This window comes from Mauremys reevesii, linkage group 9, assembly GCF_016161935.1.
Source record: "Mauremys reevesii isolate NIE-2019 linkage group 9, ASM1616193v1, whole genome shotgun sequence".
Taxonomy (NCBI): domain Eukaryota; kingdom Metazoa; phylum Chordata; order Testudines; family Geoemydidae; genus Mauremys; species Mauremys reevesii.
Genome location: NC_052631.1, coordinates 24,956,766 through 24,978,860, shown reverse-complemented (window position 1 = coordinate 24,978,860; position 22,095 = coordinate 24,956,766). Strand labels below are relative to the sequence as shown.

Here is a 22,095-nt window from a genome sequence, read left to right as displayed (position 1 = left end):
CAAACCCTCCCCTTCTTCGTCATCAATAAAGCAATAAAAGCTACAGTGGAGCACTAAGTTTTTTTTTTGTGTGTTTTTTGTGTGTGTGTTGGGTGGGGGGTGGGGGGTATGTAACTGCAGAGGCTAGTCACAGTAACTTGGTAAGAGACAAAGGGCAGGTTCAGCTTCTGAAGAGAAGACTGAAACAAACTTCTTCACGCTCTGCTCGCGCTGGTTGAAGAAGTTTGCTGCTTCGCTGTGCAGGTGCATGTGGCGTGGGAGGCGAGCCAGAAGCGGGGGGGCTGGGTCCCCTAAGAGATCAGTGGGGGCAAGCACATCCCAAAGCGTTATTGGTCTGGGTTTGGGAAGAAACCTTCCCCTGCCCGCGCAAGCAGACCAGAGTTCCTGAAAACGCGTGCGCCTGACTTTTTTGCCTGGCCCCCTGACGTTGTTGATGTTAAAACGGTACCCCCCACCACCCATCGCAGCACCATTCAAAAAAAAATAATATCAGCCAAGCACTGAGCGGAAGAGGAAGGCGATAAGAGAGCTGCGAGCGAGCGACAAGCGCAGCGGATCCATGGGATCCAGTGCTGTGCTGTGTGCTGTGTGCCTGTGGAAGAAAAAGAGAGAACAGATGCGAACAGGCTGCCAGCAGGCAGCTGGCAGGGGGGATGCTGGGATGATGAATGATGATGTTGAATGAGTTAACCCAACCCACCTCCACACCCCCCATGCAGCATGCATGCATTGGAAATTCCACATTCCGGCGGGCGCGGAGAGTGCGGAACTGTGGGATAGCTTTCACCAGTGCACCGCTCAGTTGATGATCGCTGTTACTGTGGACTCTCAGTCGAATTATAGTATTTATTATTGATACACACAACTTCAACTTCATTAGGTCGATTCCAGAAATTCGAATTAAGATGAATCGAAATAGTCTTGTAGTGTAGACGTACCCTAAGTGACTTGCCTAGGTTCACACAGGAACTCTACGGTGGAGCAGGGACTCAAACCTGGGTCTCCTACATACCAGGCCAGTGCCCCAACTACCAGAGCCTCAGTCCTCTCCATATTTAAAACCAGTCAGGACAAAAAAGAGTGAAAAGGGCACAGAGAGGTAAGGAATACATAGCCCTCCCACAGCAATATTTCTAGAAGAGGCCTTGGGACATGTAAACTCTGCCCCGTTCCCATCTTGGTGTTCCCTCTAAATACTTTTCTCGAGGTCCCACAGTATAAACTCTACTGCTCCCCAAGAACAGGTGGGTGCAGAACTGGTGAGGCTTCTTCAAATTGGCTGCCTCTAGGAGCTCTATGAATTGAGTTTCCACCACGCAGAGGTGGCCATTGAAAAGGTAATTCAACCTGGGGCTGTATCACTGGCTCAGGAGGATTCCCACTGAGTCCAAGCAACGATGCACATTCCTGGCTCCCGATTTCCCCCCCAGGTAGAGCAGTATTGCTGGGTCTTCAGCAGGTGCTTGGGGATGTTGTTGAAGTGGGAGCCAACATCTTTGCCCTCAGGCGGGGTGAGATTTGTGCAGTAAGGTTCCCCTCTCATCACACATTTATGGGGAACACACCCCTCCCACCCATATAGATAGGTACAGGCTAATTAACCATTGGAACATTTTAGCAAGGGAAAAGGTAAACTTGTCACCTGGATTCACTAATGGAGATACACTCTAATTCATCCACAGGTTGGAAGGCTTGGTGGTATTCCCTTACATACTAGGGAAGAATAACTGGCTCCACTGCAGGAATTACTATGGCCTTTGTTAAGCAATAAGATTTAGATTAGATGATCATAATGGTTCCTTCTAGTCTTAAAAATATATAAAATTCCACCTATAAAAACAGACGTTAATATACCTAGAAAAACTCTAAGACACAACTAGCCCGTAAAATAGAGTGTGGGCTGATGAGTCAATGGACCAGTGCCCCCTCTGGCTGGATAGAGCATTGCGCCAGAGTTTGTTTGGTCTGGCAGGGCAGTCAGTCAGTCCCTATTGTCTGAGTCCCACTTGGGTGTTTGGGTTTCCTCTTTATTCTTGGTGGGGTCAGCTGGTCCTGATGCCAAGGGAGTCCGGAAATCCGCTCAGTTCTTAAGTTTCTCAAAGTGTTGGTAGGGGAACCCAGGCCCACCCTTTCCACTGGTTTCCAGCTCAGGGCCCTTAAGTGAGACAGGCAGAATCAGGACTTAGTGACTCTGGCTGTACCCTGAACTTCCTTCCTTCCTCCCCTGGTTTCCATGGGCTTTCCAGCCTGTTGGCCTGGTCATTCATTCTCAGGGTGCTGCCTCTGAGTGGCTTCTCAGCAGCTTGCTTGCTCCTGAGTCTGACAGCCACCCTGCCCCACTGCTTTCCAGATTTTTTATCCCCACGCTGCTGTCAGGCTGCCAAGCAGCACCTAGATTAACCTCTTTGTTGTAGGCTAGCATGGGGTATATACACTCCATGAAAAGGAGATAGTTGGAAAGTAGTAATATTGAAGATGATGTACCATGAGGTGGTCATATATATATGAATGATGATGGCTGAAAAGGGGAAATACTTTGAACAACTAGCTAAGATTTTGTGTCCTCTCCCATCAAAGGCATACAGCCCCTATTCAATACAATGGCGTGAAGCCTCGGGATTTTGCTTAGCTCTTACTAAGCTTGGATGACTAAGCAGCATCAATTCTAAAAATGTCTTCTTCCACCTCCACCTTGCTAGGAAATTGTCCCTTCCTCCCAGACAGTGACCTAGCCACACTGTTCCTTGCATTTGTCACCTCCAGATGGATTGCTGTAATTCACTGTATCTGAAGGTGAATGCATAGATGATGCATAAGCTCTACCTGGTACAGAATGCAGCTGCCCACCTTCTCTGTGACGTAAGCCCCTATGAGCACATCAGGCCTATACTCAAGTCCCTCCCCCAGCCCCCAGTCAGCTTCTGACAGCAGTTGAAGGCTTTAATCCTAATCTTCAAACCTATTAATGGATCAAGCCACACCTACATCAAAGACCAAATTTTGATCTATGAACCACAACAACAGCTGCACACCTCTGGACAATGCAGCTCTCAAAGTGCAGGACAAAGTGTTACTCCTGAGGGCATTCTGTGCCAAAAAATTGAAGATTCTGTGCACAATATTTTACATTTCTGCAAGTTATATTTGTCAAATAAATGCAGAGGCTCCAGCATGGCAGGGTGGAGCACAGGCCATTGGCTGCATGAAGGAGGGAGATCACCCTGCAGGTCCCCCCACCCCCCACCACTGAGACATGGACTCCGTGGTGAGGTTACACCCAACCCTGACACAGCACAAGGCCTGGGCCTGCCCCTCTGCACCAGGCATACCAGGTGTGGAGCAGGCAGGATCCAAGTGTGAAGGGGCTCAGTGTGGGGGGATCCAGGTGTGGGGTGAGAGGGTTCTGTGTGGGACAGTCTGGGTGCAGGCAGCTCTGGGGGGGGTCTAGGTGTCAGGGCCACCCAGGGGATTCAGGGGGCCTGGGGCAAAGTGGGGGAGCTGCAGTGCTTGTACTCACCTGGCGGCAGTCTGTGTCTTTGGCAGCATTTCGGTGGTGGGGGGGGGGGTCCTTCAGTCGCTTGGCATCTTTGGCAGCACTGAAGGGCCCCTTGCCGCTGAAATGCCGCCAAAGACCCAGACCATTGCGGGGCCCTTGCAGAGCCCGGGGCCTGGGGCAAATTGCCCCACTTGTGCGCATGCCCCCCCCCAGGCAGCCCTGCTAGGTGGGGGGGGGATCTGGATGCACAGAGGCTCACTGGGGCGGGGGGGGGGTTTCCAAGTGCAGGGGCAATGGGACTCTGTAGGGGCTTCCAGGTGAAGGTGGTTGGGGCTCAGGAGAGGGGTCTGGGTGCTGGTGGTGGGGTCTGGGTGCAGCTAGTTGGTGGTCAGTGGCATGGGGGTCTGGATGTGGGAGCTCAGAGTGGTGTAGAGGAGTAGTGCTCATCAGTGTCAGGGTTTGAGTGCAAGAAGCTCACTGGGGGGTGGTATGGGTGCAAGGGTGGGGGTCTAGAGGCTGGGGGCAGAGGGGCTCTAGATGCAGGAGTTGAGGTTCAGTTGGGTGGGGTTTGGGTATGGAGGGCTAGGGGGGTTCTGGGTGTACAGGGTGAGGCTTGGTGGGAGTATCTGGGTATGGGAGGTCCAGATGCATGGAGTTGGGTGGAGAGGGAAGCAGCTCCCCACACAGTGACCCCCTCCTCCTGCAGCCAAGAAGCGATGGGGGCAGGAAGCAGGGGATGGCTGTCTCAATGAAAAAGAAAACCTATGCAAATTTGTGCTGCACACGGCAAGACACTTTGCCAAGGAGCATGGCCCTTCTCTATACATATCACATAAGATGGTCCTTGGGACACAGAGTACAGCATATGGCCCTGAAGCATCTGAAAAATTAGAAGAAATTTGAGAGAATTCAAAGAGCAGCAAACAATAGTTAAAGGCCTGCAGAGATTGATGTAGTAGGAGAACTATTAAAAGAACTAAATATAGTTGCTCCCAAAAGTTTTACTATGGGCCTGAAAATTAAGCTCTAGTGATATTTGCCATGTTCTCTCCATATTATCTACTTTTACTAAATATCAAGGCACAAACTTCACTTGACCAACAGGATAAGGAAGAAAGCAATTTATCTCCCTTACTAGTCAATCAGGGAATTAAAATTCCTTTCTGTTCTGAAAGCAGCAAAAGATCATAATCCTAGAAGAGCGGAGTGCATGATGATGATATTGGGAAATCCTAAAAATGACTTGGATCATCCTTGCCCATGTGAGAGAGTGAAGGGGAAGATAATAGGGATGAATAATATGAATTCTTATGGAAAGGGATGAGTCTTTCCCCCTTGCAAAGAGGAATTAGGAGCTCAGCCTCAGAAACCCAATGATCTTTGAGACCAACTCTGAGCTCAAGGAATCTAAGACTGGAAAATGGCCATGTGTAGGCCATGTAGCCCCTCTTCTGTGACATCCCCCAGTCCCCATAGCCAATGCAATTAGGAGCAGTAACTGTTACCACAATAATTTTCTGGGGCACGAACTTATTTCCCTCAAAAGCTGCCATGGAACACGCAAGAGTAAATCATTTCACTTTGGTCTTTGTTCCTTTCCTGAGTTTTTAATCATTTAATCAATAACATAACTCCTCTAGTAATGTGTTTGTAAGCCTAAATGTGAGACTGTTGAGGTGAGACCAGGATTTATACATATGGTTAAAGCAAAATAGATTTTGATTTTTATATAGCACCATTCATACAGAGGGTAAAGCATATTGCCTTCTTGTTGACTGGTGTGTGAAAAGAAGATGATATACTAGCAGTACTATATAAAATATGGAGACGTTAACAAAAGCTTAGTCGCTTGGCATCAGATTATGTCCTTTGACAGGACCTTAAAACCTCTCTGGAGCAGAAACAATACGTTCGCTTAAAAAAAAAAAGTTGAAAGTACTCCAGGCATCTGTGCAGTTTGAGGGTGTTTTAGTCACTAAAAAGAAAACAAATATATACTAGCTGTAGCCTATGTGACATTGGCTAGTATATGTGTGCTAATTGGGCTCACGGGCTGAGAACCAATGATATTTCAGTTAGGGGCTGTTAAATTCTTACCAAAATAGCCCTAGTGTAGATACAATTATATTGGTAAAAAGATGCCTCGTATAATTATTCCCCTTTCTGTCTGGTAAAAGATATACCTATATAATAATGATATACCTTCAGCCACACTAGTGAGGTTGTACTGCTTCAGCTATATTGATGTAGTTAAAGCAGTACAATTTTCTAGTGTAGACAAGTGTGACGGATTGGATCACAGAAAACCCCTTGGGATTGCCAACTGATGTGCTGAGACTACCTCTGAGCCCGTTTTCCCCGGCAGCTTGGGACTTCAGAACCTTGCCTTGTTTGAGCCAGACATGCTAGCTTGCTACAAACACAGACCCAGGTCTGAACTGCATCCCACAAACTTCAGGCTTAACTGAAAACAGCTTAAGAAGTACTCCTGTCTCCAACACTCAGGTACCCAGCTCCCAATGGGGTCCAAACCCCAAATAAATCCGTTTTACCCTGTATAAAGCTTATACGGGGTAAACTCATAAATTGTTTGCCCTCTATAATATTGATATGCACCCCTTTAGGGGTGGAGAGGCTACCTCTTGAGCTAGCTGAAGACAAAATGGAGGGGTCTCCCAGGAGCTTAAATAGACTTTCTCTTGTGGGTGGAGACCCTCTCCTCTCTCCTGTGCAGAATCCAGCACTCCAGAAGATGGAGTTTTGGAGTCACATGGGCAAGTCACATGTCCATGCATGTCTGAGTTCCTTACCAGCCAGGCCACATTCCTGGGAAAGCTTAGATGTGGATTGGTGTCTCCAAGTTCATTGTTGGCTTAAGTATTTCTTGATTTGGCACTTACTGAGAATAGTCTTTTCTCAGAAAGCTGACCAACTGCTTCACTGAGGCTACTTAAAATTAAACAAGTACATAGCCAATATTCATAACTTCAAATACAAATATGATACATGCATACAAATAGGATGACTATATCCAGTAGATCATAACCTTCGCAGAGATGTGTTACATGGCATATCTAGCATAAAACATATTCCAGTTATGTCATATTTACTTTCATAAACATATTCCCATAAACAAAGCATTATGGGGTGCAATGTCACAACAAGACCTTAGGAATTGAGCAAATACAGACAGACCTTGCAAGTGCTGTGCATTTCACCAATGCCCTGTGAAAACAACTACACAGGGCCATAATTCCAAACCACAGCTAGAAAAAAATATTGGTGGTTGAACTTGAACTAAGGACTTCACGCACCAGAAGGGAAACACTTCCCCCTTGAACTACAGGGAGTGCCTCCTCTAGCTTGTAGAAGTAGTAGGTTCTTATCCTCTTATGTGAACAAGCTTCTAAAAGGGGAAGCAACATACATTGGGCCTGTGTGTTACACTTGTTTGCTTGGGCCTGTTAATCCAGCTTTTTCTAGAGGCATAACATTTATTTTTCTGAGAGTGCTTTTAAAAAAAAAAGAGAGAGAGGGTGCGTAGAGGCTGAGATACTCATCTCCAACCATGGTCACTGTCTGGACTTGCTCAGCATTTGCCATGAAGCTGTCATAAATAGTAGTAATTTCTCAAAATGCCTCAGATAGAATAACTACAAATCACTTATTCCCATGGGGGTGGGGAATAGGGGAGAAGAATCCCCAGGCTTCTCCCATGTAAAAGCCCAAATTACATATCTTATTACTGCTGCTGACTCTGTTATAGAGATGTCAGCTTTGTCAAACAGTCACCACTGATTCTGTTTCAATTAAAAAAGTAGAGATATTCCTTTTAATTTGCTTAATTAAAAATGTTATCACTCAAAAGAAAAACAGATTTCCTTACCTATCTTATTCTTTTCCATTATCAACCTCATTTACCATAGAATATATTTATTTTCTATACTGTTTCGTGTGCAAAATACTATTCCTGAATGAGTGCCATGTTTGCATCCTGACTTGCTAGCTATTTAGCTTTAGGTACTCTTTGCATAGTCTTTTGACAGTGTAAAGAATATTTTGACATTTTCCCAAAACCTTTTGGGCTGAAGATACTGATAATTAATGACACATCCAAAGTGTGAGGCCCCACCCTGCCCCACTATAGGAATGGAATGATTGTTTCTCTTTCTTTTCGCTCAGTACCTGTGTGTATTAAACTGAGCCACTTGAAACAGAACTAATTAGCCCACAGAAGATTAAAAGATTTTCTACAGATATGTTTTTCTTTCCCAGAGAATAAGAAGTGTTAAAAGTTGACACCAGTCAAATTAATTGCATGGATGTTTTGCTGAGTTACTATTGTAGTAAACTAATATAAAAGAGTATAAATGATATCACATTTTAAACCATCCTCCTGGAATTGCATTTAGTGCTGTATTTTGAAAGGTGACCTCTAAATGACTTGTTGATTCTGAGTTGAGTTTACGGTGCTAGATTTGAGTATGTGCTGAGTATAAGCGAGTTTGTTAATTCTAACATTTTCAGTGGTGTCAATAAAACAGCGATTTCAAGCTATACTTTTAGGTCTGGGCTTTTTGAAAGAAGCTAAGGGAGTTGGAGTTGGTGCCTTGAGCTTCCTTGACAATCCCAATTCTCTGTCATTACTTGAGTTCATTTAATAGCAAGATATGCTCCTGTGTGGGTATAATATAATTCACACATGCACAGTAGGTTTGATACTTGATACAAATCTATTTATTAGATACCTGTATTTTTGACTTGGCTCAGTGAAGCAAGGTCTAACAATGACGTTTCTTTGTAACACACCCTGCGGGGAGAAGGCGGACAAGTGGAGACGGGAGGAAGTAGGAACCCGCAGGGGTAGGGGTGGGGGTAGGGGAGGAGGGGAACAGGGACCTGCAAAGAGGTAAGCATGTGGATGCGCATTTAAGCAGGAAGTGGGGGAAGTGGAGATAGGCAGGGAAATTGGGGAATGGAGGGGGGGCAGGGACCAGGAGTAGGGGAATTGGGGGAACATAGAGGCCCTGTCATAGGAGAAATAGAGCAGCACACAGAGACCTTGGCATGAGGGGAAGGAAATAGGGGAGCATACAGAGGCCTGGGCATGGAAGGGATGGGAAAGATGGGGGGACAGGAGGGGGCATACAAAGTCCCTGCCAAGGTGTGGAAAGGGGGATTCAGAACCTTCCTGCCATGGGGAAAGGGTATGGAAAGTGTGTGTTTGCTTGAGAAAGAGAAGGTGAAAATGCTTGATGCACATTCCAGTTTTTTATACTCTCATGTAAAACTAGCATGTGGCATGTTACAAAGATAATGTTCTTATGTCATTAGTATTTGGAGCCATTGCCAAGCTCCAGTGACATCGTAATTGTCCAGGAATCAGTAACTATGTGAAATTAGCTTGCTCAGCTGCAAATCAGCTATTGAGGAAATGCATTCCGCAATGTGGTTGACAAAGGCTGGAATGTGAGACAATGGGACTTGCATGTTGATAACAGATACAGCATTAACACTGTTTTTGTACAGCTGATTGCCACGTACTTGGGATTGGAACAACAGATGCTGTGTTCCACCATCTTCTTTCTCCATGGAAACTCCACCGTCAACTCCAACCTCTTTGGATTCACCCATTTACTTGTACAAAGATTTTTGCATTTGACATATCAGGATTCTAAACATACGCAGAAGCCTTCTATGTTTTTATAGTGCAGTATGAGGAAGATCAGGTAAACAAACGAATTAGCCAAATAATTTAGAGTCTGTCCTACTTTAAACTTAAAAATCTCTTTTGCACTTGAGAGAGCGATTATTTTGTACCAGGCTTCTTAAGTACAGGTGTGTGAAGTTTTCCAATCAGTTGGCATTGCTGCCTCCATTAAGTATCTTTTAAGTGTCTTTTCATCATAGCTGCTAGTTTTGTGATTTATTCCTTCATACCTGCTAAGCTTCTCTAGTTCTGATATCTCCCCCAAAACTACTGCTTCAAAATTCTGGAGTCTTTGGACAGGAATGAATGTTGCAGCACTGCCTCCTCAGCCAGTGTTCTAGATCACTGTCATCCGTAGCTAGAATGAACCATTGCTGCTGAAAGCATGATTGGCATCTGTGGCCCCAGGTTAACAAGCCCCACACTGAACCAGGACAGAGAGTAGAGCAATGCTGGGCTAGGGAGGCTCCACCCCTCAACAGGTGCAAGGCATGTTTGCAGTGGAGGAACACCTGAAAAGGACACTGATAGTCCAGGAAAAGGGTAGAATGAGCTGCCTGTGGCATCAAGAAGCAAGGCTGATGTGGAGAGCTGTGACCAGAGTGTCAAAGTTTTGTGAAGGCTGCTCTAGCAGAAGGGACTTGGATTCTCCCTCCTGCCCTTCTTTGGAAGCTGAAAGCCCTAAGAGAGAATGACTGACTGAACAGGACAATTGACAGACTGAGGAGAGTCTGCTAAGCCAGCAGCCATGCTGCAAACTGAGGAGCTCCAGACTGGTGGGAAGTGACCTGGGAGAAACAGTTAGGGGTAGCTCAATGAGTGGGTTGAATGATTTAGTAAACCCCTAGAGCCCCAGGTTGGACCCAGTGTAGTCAGTGGGCCTGGGTCCTCCTAACTTGCCATGCCCCCTGCTCCTCCCCCTACCTTTGTAGTGACCAAGCTCTGAGGGAATAATTGGAGCATAAGGGGGTGATTAGTGATCCCAGAGGGGGCCTCAGCTATGGACTCAGACTGGCCAAAACTGTGTCTGACCACTAGGGCAGCTGGTCATCAGACCTTCCTGCTACAGCATCACAATAGTCAGTTTGGAATGACTCCACGCAAGAGAATCCACATTTGGCAAACAAGCACAAGATTTATTTTCCTCATATGTCAGCAGGTGCATTCGCTGCATAAAATGAAGGGGGCATTTTCCCTGTTCTCCTACACCTGGTACTAAATATTTAAACAAAGCCTTTACGTAAGAGCAAAGTGGATCTGGCTCTAATACCTATCTGCCTCAGAGAATTGCCAAACCTTTAAAATCTGGGTAGGGAGAAAATCAGTCATTTCCAGTTTGCAAATAAAAGCTACTGCCAAATATATTTGTGCTTGTTATGCTACTTTTATCAAGGCATATGAGTTTTGTTGTTTGCCTCATGCTCCATTGCGCTGAAATTATCCAAGTCTTTAGCATAATGGAGCTAACTTAAATAAATAACTTTATATAGATATCTATATATATAATCTCTATCTATCTATCTATCTAGATATAAAATATTATACGTTTTAACCAGTTTCTACCATCTCTACTGTATTGGCTTAATGGTATAATGATAACACTGCCAGATGGGTCAACTTAATTGCTAGTAGCATTTTGGGAAATGATGGTGAAATTGGCAAAAGGAAAAATAAGAAAAACTTGACAAAATATGTTTGAAGCTTGGACAGTAGATTAATGACAATTCTACCAGGAGACGGATTGTGGAGTACAGAGACAAACAGATTATTCTCTAAGGGTAGTGTGGGTGGGGATGGGGAGGGAGTAATAAGGGAGTTATCATACCAAAGTAGAGGCAAGTAGTAATAAGAAAGCAAGCATAGTGTTCCTTCCCAGTTCTGTCCCCTATCTAATCATTAGAATTTGAAACTGTGATACTGCACTGCAAAATGTACTTTGTTCTTTTATTTAGTTTTGATTACTGAATGAGAGCCAATGATGGTCTTGTGGCTAACACTAAGGACCAGGGACCAGATTTTTTAAAGGTATTAAGCTGCCCTAATGAAACAGATAGGTGCTTAGTGGGATTTTCAGTAGATGCCTATCTGCAGCTCTAGGTGCCTAAAAATATTTGAAAAACTGACCCTGGGTATCAGTTGATGTGGATAATACCTCTGGGTCTGCCACAGGCTTGTTATGTGACCTTTGGCAAATCATGAGTTTAAATTCTCTGCATCTCATTTCCCCATCTGAAAAATGATGGGGATTGTAATGTTTACTCACATTAGTTTAACAAAAATATCCTCAGCTTCCTGGATGAAAAGCACTTTACTGTGTAAATACAAATTATTCTTGGGCCTGGTTGTGGAGCTGTCACTCATCCTGGCAGGACACTTACTTCAGTGGAACTACTTGCCTGAGTAAACGGGATTTCAGTGGGACTACTCTTTGAAAGCTAAACACACAAGTAAGTCTTTACAGGATCAGGGACTATACAGCTAAGTGCTCAGTAGGGTAAGTAAGGACTCCACAATCTGACCCTATATTGTTAATTACATATAAAAATATGTTTTAAAAAAATGTTGAGGTTGCGGAGGGAAGCACTCAAAAGTTTGCCTGTGCAATCTTATTTTTTCCCATGTGTGTATACATTATGATACTGCCATTAATTATATGATCACATATTACTTTTTCTATAGAAAAATATTGCTGCACTTTGGTATCCCTTCAGTTCTTATCCTGGATCTTATAAATACATCCTCATAAAACAATGAGGAAGAAAGTCTGCCAAAGAAGGAAGAGTTTGTCATACCCTTTATCAAACAAACCTGGTTCCCTGCATTAACTGATGATTGCTGGTACACTCTGATATCCCTCCAACACTTATTCTTGATCTTCTTAGTATGTTGAAAAAAAAAAAAAGTACACAAGTGTGCCATGGAAAAAGACATGCTATTGAAAGGACCTGTATGTAGTTTTATTGCTACAACTCAAGGGTATTAATAATGCTTCTTACCCATGCACAAATCATGGCATCTTTCAGAGTTAGTTGAAAGATATGTTTGCAGTTAAAAGGCATAAACCTCCTTCTCCAAAACAGAAGTTCCTGACTATGGAAAAAGGAAAACCAAACTACGGAATTGTTGATGGTTCACCTCTTCCATCATGCCGGGTAGTACTGCATCAGAAACTTTGAAACCTATGGAGATATGTTTATTAAAAATGGCATTAGGAAGCAATTCTGTATCAAACCCTGAAATAAATACCACCTAGGACTCAAACCGGCACAAATTATGCCCTTGTTAAAGAAAATTGTATACTTAATATTATTTCCATAAATCACACTAATTATTTTACAGAAAGAAGTCAATGTAATTATTATTGTATGTATGGACAATTCACCATATGCAGAAAGAACATCTTATTCCCCTACAATCTGTGCACTTGATGGAGTTTAATTTGTAGTCCTCTTATGCAGTTTCTGAATCCCCTTCCCTAATAACAATTACTGTGCATGTTGTTGTGCCTCTGGGTAATAGAATAGGACGTGGGAAGTCCCTGATGGCTGCAAAATTAAAAACTATTTTCCATTTATGTTTATCACTGTGTGATTTACAGTGCAATCTAATAAATCCTGAGACCACCAATTACATCTACATTACAGCATATAAAGTTGTACACGGTGTCCTTGGTTGAGATAGTTTTAAGAAAAGATTTCTCTCCATGCAAGATGATATTTTCTCATTTCAACTGGCTAGTGCCCCAAATATTACACTAGATACTCTTATGGTTCTTTAAAGGATTACAAGTATATTTTGACAAGATCTTTACTCATGGAATTACTAATGGCATGCTAATTACATTAGAGGCCGACAGTGTACAACCAATAAAGCTGATTAAGATAACCCTTTTCCCTATTCAAAATGATAACCAGCCTTCAAAATAATATTATAATACTTGTTTAGGAAACACTGTTAATCTCCTTGGTGTTTACTCTGTTTAACAATGAGATTAGTTCAAAATTCCCTAGGGCAGAGCTTAAATCATTATTTGTCGTTTTTGGAAAACAACTTTTCTTTTTATTTATTTGCATTCCTTAACTGTGATGTTGGCTTCAGTGACTGAATTTCTCCATTCTACAGTGTGTTTTGTTTGATTTGATTTTTTTCAATGTGTTTGCATTCTGTTTGTTATATGAGATGGCAGCACATCAAGATTTTCAACTCCTATTAACAACTCTAAAATCTAATGGCGCCTAATTCAATGGAAATTCCATTTCTGTGTCTGACAGCCAAAGAGCTTCTTTGGAGTTCTGTGGTTTGTTGTAGTTAAACTGGAGCCTGACACTGAATCAGCAGATGAAAATCCCTCTCTTGACCATAGGTACCTCTCTCCTTGCTTTGGATCCATCTTCCCTCTACTAGCAGAACATTGAGATATGCCATGCCATGCCATGCAATGTGACTGACAAAGGCAACGTTATATAGTATGACCTGAGCATACACTAAGAAGAACATTAGCATCACTGGGCAAAACAACATGGGGAAAACTATGTTTATGCTGCGTCTCTATGAAAAGTGAAAAATTTGGCATATTGCCCCCTTATTCCCCAACTCTTTCATGTGGCAAGATGTTTTTCACCCACAGATTCCTTTCTGTGGGCTGGGGAAGACTACCCAGGAACAGCTTCATCAGATTCCAGAATTTGCAACGTAAATGTTATTCCTCGAGAGTATTGGTCAGCAAATGACAGTTTTTCATGTTATATAACTACTTATACTCGTATTTAATTGGTTGACTGTCTTGTCCTGCAATATCCTGATTGCAAGGTGATATGGGTGTGATTTCTGTGAAACCAGTTTGAATTGAAATTAACTCCTCATGTCATTCCGAAACTAATGTGGTTTGGGTTTTTTTCCCCCCTAATTTGCCTCAGAAAGCTTATTTTCACTCCAAACACAACAAAGAGCATTTCCCCATCCTGTGCATTCAAAACAGACTCTCATGGAAACTAGAGATAAATAAGTTGGTTTTGTCTACATTATTGCCTGGTACAGCCAAGCACATAGAATCATAGAACTTAAGATCAGAAGGGACCATTATGATCATCTAGTCTGACCTCCTGCAAAATGCAGGCCACAAAAGCTGACCCACCCACTCCTGAAATAATTCTCTCCCTTGACTCAGCTGTTGAAGTCCCCAAATCCTGATTTAAAGACTTCAAGTAGCAGATAGTCATTGTTTATCATTTTGCTGACAATTTTTCCGGGGAAATTTTGGCCAGCTCTACTTATTATTAATCAGATAAGCGAGGAAGCAAATTTCCACTTGTTAGATGGCAAGGGGTCACATCCCATGTAATTCTCAGACCCTGAAACCTTGCCATGTGTGTACTGCCTTATGTCTTCTTTATAAAAGACGTGAGGAAAACAACTCTGATTCACAGCAGGCCAGTTTTACTCGAGACTTTTCCATCTGATACTGTTTTCCCACTCACTCATAGGACAGGATGCTTCCTTCATTGTTTGTTCAAAAATCAAGAACGTTGTAAATGTTCCAGATGTACTCATGGCTCTCTCCAGTTCCCTGGCAGCCTGTTGGCCAATGTCCTGAGAAATGTGAAACATTAGCCTGCCATTAAGTAACTTGTATGGCAGAGATATTTCTGTCTTATCTGACAAAGAACTTCAGAAACCTTAACTGGGAAGAACAGGACATCAGGAGGAAAGAATATACCAGAGTCATCACTAGGGATGGGCAAACTGTTCGGGATAGAATGAGTTTGTTTTCCCACCACTCTGACCCTTCACTTTGTGTTTGTGTTTAACCAAACATAAGTTGAAACATTCTGAGTTTCTGAAATGTTTGGATAATACTTTTTAAATGATAGATTGTGGTCAGAACCAGTAGTGCTAAAATTCAGCTATTAGGGCAGATCTAACACCCACTGAAGTCCTTCCATTAATTTCATTATATGTTGTTTTGGGTCCATCCACCTGCAGACTGGAATAGGGTTAGCAGGTGCAACTGAACTCAATTGGACTTAAGCGGATGTTTAACTTTAAGCATGCACTTAAGTGTGCTATAGAATCAGAGCCTAAAATCATATAGTCTGTATTGGAAAATTAATCCACCACTTGGTAGAGGGCAATAAAAAAAGTCTAAGCCAATCAAAATACCCTTTAAGGACCTTCCAAAATAAAGCTTACAGTATTTGAAATGAACTATTATAATTAAAGTATTTCCCATCTGATTCAAGGATTTGTATGCCCACTTTTACATATACTCCCTTAGATTATGTTTATCCTGAAAATGCAGTCAGGCTATTTACAATAGAGGCTAAAGAAGTCGTCACTACAACTCAGAAATAACATTTACTAAAGCTGGATCCAAACACAAAAAAGGTGAAACAACATTATCAAAGCACATACATTTCTTTGGATAGGGTTTACGGGCCTGCACTTATGCTCAGAATTGTGTTCTAGCTATATTGCCTTTTGCTCCAAGGCTGTAAGTAAATTCAGTGGTTGCTTATCAATTTGGCCGTACTAACAAGCTGTGAAAAGTAGGTCTAGGTCCATTAGTCTCAGTCTAAAAGTCTTTTGAAGGTTAACCTTGATGACTTGCACCTTGTGTACGGTGTTCATTGTAATGTAGAGCAAAGACTGAAGCTGATAACTTTGTGAAGGTAGTAGTGTGCCATCACCTTCCAAAGTTTGTAGAATCCACTTATGAGCAACCCATTGGTTGCTAATGAAAAGTTGCCATTAGCTGGCAGTTGCTGAGGAGCAGAAGGCAGGTTTATGGGGTTGCAGCCAGGAAAGGAAGTGCTGGGATGTGCCTGGCTTCAGCCCTGCAAACCTGCCTGCAAGCAAGACAGCAGCATAGAAGAGGGATTCAGCCTGGATACCGGGGCTTTCCATGGGGTGCTGCATGGTGCGGACTGGGTGGGGAGGCTGTGGGCAGGGGAGTATGGGGGTGCTGAGTTCCCACAGAGCTGCATGGGCAGCAGGGAGAAGTACCATACAGCTCTGTGGTCCTTCATTGCCCCTGCTCCCCGTGGAAAGCCCTGGCATCTGGGCTGCAGGTCTGTTCTGTGATGCTGCCTTGCCCACAGTGCTGGGACACCCCTGGTGAGCAGGGATGCAGCCACCCTCAGTCCCTTATCTCTGTGCACTCTCTGGACACAGGCAGATGTGTGGGGCTGCAGCCAGAGAAGGCAAGTCCTAGTGCTTCCTTCCCTGGCTGCTGTCCTGCAAACCTGCCTGCATCCAGGGCCTTTCTTCCCCCCACCCCAAAGTTATCAATGAGCAGCATGCTGCTGCCAATATCTGGATCCCATGAACATTAAAGTCAATGGGACGGGATTGGTTCCTGGCAGAATGTTGCTATTCACCGGAAGTCATTAATATCTTGGTTGCTATTAGGCAGCATCCACTGTAACTTCTAATTTGCTCTTCTGAAACAAGTATGAAAATGCCTGTGCATGACAGACAGAGAGGGAGAGAAAATACCTCCATGGCTGTATGCTGGAAAGGCAGAGTGTGTGTGTGTGTGTGTGTGTGTGTGTGTGTGTGTACATACTCAACTAACCTGTAGGTAACTTAAACGTAACAATTCAGTTTATATACACATGCAGTAACTCTAGATTAAGGGACACTTTTTCCATGTGCAATATTTATTTCTTAGGCTGTTTAAAATAAAGTGATGCTTTCCTGAGTACTAAAACTAAACGGAGCATCAGTGTAATAAAAGCAGGAACCAGAACCGAGAGCCAGGTTCTGAATCTGTTTTTATTGTGACCACTTGCTCAAGTTACAATTCATAACTGCCAAAAACTGACAAGCAGGAAACCACACTGTGACTCAAGATATTCAGCAGTCATCTGTTCACATTTTTAATTTGTGAATTTGATATGCAAATAGTTCCTTTGCCTCTGGTGCTGATGTAGTTGAATGGTGTGCACACCCTCACCGATGCATTAATGATCGACTATATGGGTTTTTTTTCAGTCTAAACTAAACTCTTGGCTTTATTTATACGCCAGCCATTTGGTAGAAGGTTTAAAAAATATGGTAAAGATTGAGCATTTTGCACCCAGACATTTTATGACAGTGTTGTTACTGTAACTCAGCAGAGTCAAGAAATAGTACTTATAAAAATTATATGTTAATAAAATTCAATCCTTGTCTATAAGTTTGTGCTGCATACAATTCCCTGAGGCTAAATAAACTCAGAAAACCTCCTCTTTTTTAGATTCTGCCTGTGTGAAGTGTTTCTAAAATCAAGAACTTTGCTTCAAAATGCATGAAAACTATGTATCCTATTAGCTGAGCTTTTTTGTGCTGCAGTTAATAACCCCTTGATTTTGCTCTTTAAGCATGTTGATATTTCACTTAAGGCTCTAAAATTGGAAAAGATACATGCCCTTCTGGCGTGTTTAACCCTGAGAAGGATACAGATTACTCGAGGAGGTCAGCCTCTGGCACCAAGGGAGGAAAAAGCCCACTTTGCAGCAAGGAGTAGCAGAGCTCCCCTGAGGGCAGGGAGTACGAGTACATGAGCCCTCCACCCCCAAAAGACTGCTGTCCCCTATTGTGGTTCTCTCCCTCCCATGCCCCCCTGATAAATGCCATTGAGGGGGTGGAGAGACCCTGGCAGTGGGTAAGACCATGGTGACCTGGCTCTCACCTTGAACAGGAGTCAAGTATAGTAACCACAAAGGATTTATTTTCCGAGGCTGATGGATTCATACAGACTCTGTCACTCCCAGGCCTCCTAGAATTTGCAGACTAAGGCTTGGTCTATACTACCAGACCAGTTTATGTCAGTATAACTACATCACTTGGGGGTGGAAAATCCACACCCCAAGCGAGATAGTTATACTAACCTAACTTCCCATGTATCACATGGAGGGCTTCTCCCATCAACCTAGCTATCGCCTCTTGGGGGGATGGATAGTATCTGCACCCAGAGGAGAAGCTCTTACCCCTCTTTTCTCTTACTGAATTGTATTTTAGTCATGAGACAGGGCATTTGGGCTGAGCGGGACACTTTAAATAATCGCCTTAGCTGTTGGGTTGTTGGTCAGCTAAGGAGGAGGAGATCAGGATGGTCAGTGCAGTTCCTGATATTCTCATGTATGGCAGTTGTACTGGGTGGAGTCAATGAGAAAGGAGCTGCTGAGGTAGCCAAATAAGGCCAATGCCTGCTTTATATGGATGCATCCAAAGAAGAAGCAGCCAATGGGAATAAAGGGTGACCTCCACAGGTTCCACAGCCACAGAGGCAATGACAGCTAGGGATAGCATTGGGAGGGAGCATGGTCTCAGGGTTAGAACACAGGGCTGGATGTTAACAGAAGAAGTTTTATTCCCAGTTCCACAACAGACTTGCTGTATGGCCTTGGGCAATTTGCTTCGCCTTTCTGTGGCTGTTTCACTCTCTGTAAAAGTGAGGTGATAATAGGTATCCTGTCTAGTACTGGCAGTATTGTATAAATACACACACACAAGTAAATCAGCCATCACTAAATGAGTCTTGAGAGGAGTGTCTATCAGAGCAAGAAATACTCTACTGTGTAGGTATGCTAAATAAACATTGCATTGAAAGGAATGTGCCATGGTCTTTGGTGTTCCTCAAGCTACTGTGGGTGGCAAGAAAGATTTAGCACTCAAACCTGACAGTAACATAATCATAGGGGCTGGAGTCACAAAAGCTGTCATTCCCAAGTGATGGGCTGGGGCACAGCTGCTGTGGACTGGCTTCAGTTCTGAGCCTCCCCTTCTTTCAGTAAGGAGGAGCTGGGGCTGATGTAATTCCCCTGAGCACAGGAAGGTGCCAGCAGCTATGTTTACAGGCTTTTGGGATGAACTGATTTATTTGGGGCTCTGGGGGCGGGGAAGCATAACTTTGCAGTCTGGGAGGGGAAGCTAGTATAACTAGGTGGGCACCTGTGGGGGACAGAAACTGGTGGAGAGGGGAGGGACATAACTGGGGCCAGTGGAGGTCCTAAAGAGAGAAGAAATAGACCTGTGGGACCTATGATACAGAAACAGAACAGGAGAGGGCTGGAGTGGCTAACGCATGAGTGGATTTTTATGATCAGAGAAGGAGATTGAATGAAATGATTAGGAAAGTGAAGTAATGGAATTAAGGAGGAAATTGGAAAGGAGGTGAAAGAAAAGAGATAAGTCGGACTGCTGGGGATTAGAAGATAGAAGAAAAGGAAGGAGAGGGTTTAAGGCACAAAGGGAAAGTAAGAGAACAGTAACAAGGGGCTTGGAGACAAGGAAAGAGTAGGATATATAGAAGAAGGAGAAAAGTGCAGTAAATGAAGGCACAAAGGGAGGGAATGAAGTGTACAAGAAGGAACAGACATAGTGAGTAATTAAAAAAATATTAATAGAAATCTGAATGCCAAAAGGTTACAATAAAATACATGAATAAAATTATGTGCTTTTATAATTACCAGTTTATAACAAATTTCAAGTATTTAAGAACAACAACCACATAGATTCAAAATCCAGAAGGGATCATTGTGGTGCTCTAGTCTGACCTGTGTAACACAGGCCAGAGAACTTCCTTGAATTAATTCTTGCTTGAACTAGAGCACATCTGTTAGAAAAACATCTCATCTGGATTTTAAAAATTCCAGTGAAGGAAAATCCACTATGACCCTTGGCAAATTGTTCCAGTGGTTAATTACCCTCACTGTTTAAAAAAAAATATTTGCCTTATTTCTAGTCTAAACCTGTCCAGTCTCAACTTCCATTGGCTCTTGTTATACCTTTGTTAAGCTGAAGATCCCTCTATTATCAAATTTCTGTTCCATGTGTAAACAATTACAGACTGTCATCAAATTACCCCTTAAACTTCTGTTCAATAAGCTTGGGATGGGGCATCTGTAAGGGGTTAATAGAACCCTAGGGAGACTACACCAAAAGTAACCAATAGGAGAAGGGCTGTAAGGAGCACCAATCAGGGCTTGACAGGCCCATATAAGAAGAGCTGCAGAGCAGAGGAGGTTTCATTGTTCCCTGGAGCTCAAGGAGAAAGGACTGGCTGTCAAGGAGAAAGGACAGGTAGCGGAAGTGCTAGCACTTGGGACAGAGCAGTGCTACTAGCAGGGACCAGGGAAACTACAGAGAGCTCCTATCTCATTGCTAAGACTGGCATGCTCAGGCCCTGAGGTAAGGGTGGAGAAGGTGCTGGGACTGTGGGAAAGTGGTCCACGGAAATGTATTGAAAGGTTGGAGAGTATGCAGCATATGCCATCTACAGGGTCCCTGTGCTGGGACTTGAAGTAGTGGGTGGGCCTGAGTCCCTCCCTCACCCCTACTTGCCACTGAGGTAGTGGCTGGACAGTTGGACTGTGGTACTGGCCCCCAGAAAGGGGGAGCACAGAGTGTGGCACAGCTGGAGGGCTGTGTCATGAAGAGGATGCCACTGTCCTTGAAGTGATGGCAGGTGAGATGCTATCGGGAGTGAGCATACTGTCCTGCGGAGCTGATCCCCAAGACGACCAGCAGAAGTTTCTAGCAGGTGAGTGGAGTCCTGCCACAAAGCTAAATGGACTGTGCTTCTTGAGTCACTCACTATAAGGAATGTTCTCCAGTCCTTCTCATGGTTCGTCTCTGAACCTTCTCCAGTTTTTCAACATCCTTCTTGAATTGTGGGCACCAGAACTGGATACAGTATTCCAGTAGTAGTCCTCACGCCAGTGCCAAATACAGAGGTAATAGAACCTCTCTACTCCTACTCTTTATGCATCTAAGAATAGCATTAGCCCTTCTGGTTACAGTGTCACACCGAAAGCTCGTGTTTTCAGGGATGTGCTCCCTCCTCCTCCCTGACATCTCTGAGGGATTTATTCCCTCCATTCTGAATTACTCTATTTTTTGTAATTGTTGGAAGGTATCACTAGTATAATGGTCTGTGGGCCAAATTCTGGTGCGCTATAAAGGGGTGTAAGTGAGGTCTAACTTAGATCTTTTAGTCTGGGCTGTTTTCAGGTCTAATCAGGTAAGATTTTTTGGCTCCCGAGGACAGTGTTATATTGAGGTAGAGGTGTATGTAAACACTGAAGCAGTTTGACAATGCTTATTGCTTCACCCAAAATATAAAAAAAAACTGCAAAAAAAATCCTGACTTTTTTCTTAATCAATTGTTCATCATATGATGTGTCCGGTGGGATTATTGTTGGTTTGCAGAGTTAAATAATTGGCTTTTAAACTGTATATCGATTATTGTTCCATAATTTAGGTAGTAACTGAAATGTGAAAATAGGTAGACATGAGACACTGCCATTTACATTTACTTGTTTTATAACATGTTGTGAGCTTTATTTGAAGGCTGATTTAAACAGCTTTTCAGAGTCACTAGACTAGTACAAATAGTCTTCTAATGCAGGATTTGGGGATTTTTGGTGGTGAGGTTATGAACTGACCATAGCAGATAAAACATTTCCTATAAATTGGTTTGTATATTTTTAAACAGCAGGCCCCAGAGATTTCAAACACTATTTTTCTCCTAGAATCCTTGTGGAGAAGTAGGATACATATATGGATATTGTACAGTTATCCATTAGCCCAAGTTTCCATGTAACTGTTATAAAACATGCCAGGTTTGTCCAGTTAACCTAAGTCAAGAAAACATGTGGTGGTATGAGCTCGGTGAAACTTTATTATGAGTTAATTAATACCCCAATGAGGTTAACATAACTACATGCATAAACCCCCAACTAAGATAAAAGCTGTGTGTGAACCCCAGAAATTTCTTGTTGAGTTTTATTTTTGGTAGGTGTGTGAGTGTATGGGTAGAGAGGTCACACGGAAAATGGAAACCGATGAAAACAGAGGGAGAGGCAAAAAAGTAAGTGGCACAGTGTGCTGCTGGAAAAAGTACTTA

The 22,095-nt window shown here is 43.3% G+C and overlaps 2 long non-coding RNA genes across 5 annotated transcripts in view; one reads left to right on the top strand and one right to left on the bottom strand.

Moving 5' to 3' along the window:
- The window catches only part of LOC120372391, a 138,904-nt gene that overhangs the window by 34,292 nt on the left and 82,517 nt on the right, over window positions 1-22,095 (bottom strand). For 2 of the 4 annotated variants that reach the window (XR_005584938.1, XR_005584934.1), the window contains one exon: window positions 12,142-12,385. The exons of the other annotated variants lie outside the window; for them this stretch is intronic. This is a non-coding gene — a long non-coding RNA (uncharacterized LOC120372391). Of the gene's footprint in view, window positions 1-12,141; window positions 12,386-22,095 lie in introns of those variants that run through there. 4 annotated transcript variants of the gene reach the window in all.
- The window catches only part of LOC120372390, a 44,181-nt gene continuing 42,317 nt past the window's right edge, over window positions 20,232-22,095 (top strand). Inside the window, exon 1 of the long non-coding RNA XR_005584933.1 lies at window positions 20,232-20,730. This is a non-coding gene — a long non-coding RNA (uncharacterized LOC120372390). The remainder of the gene's footprint in view (window positions 20,731-22,095) is intronic.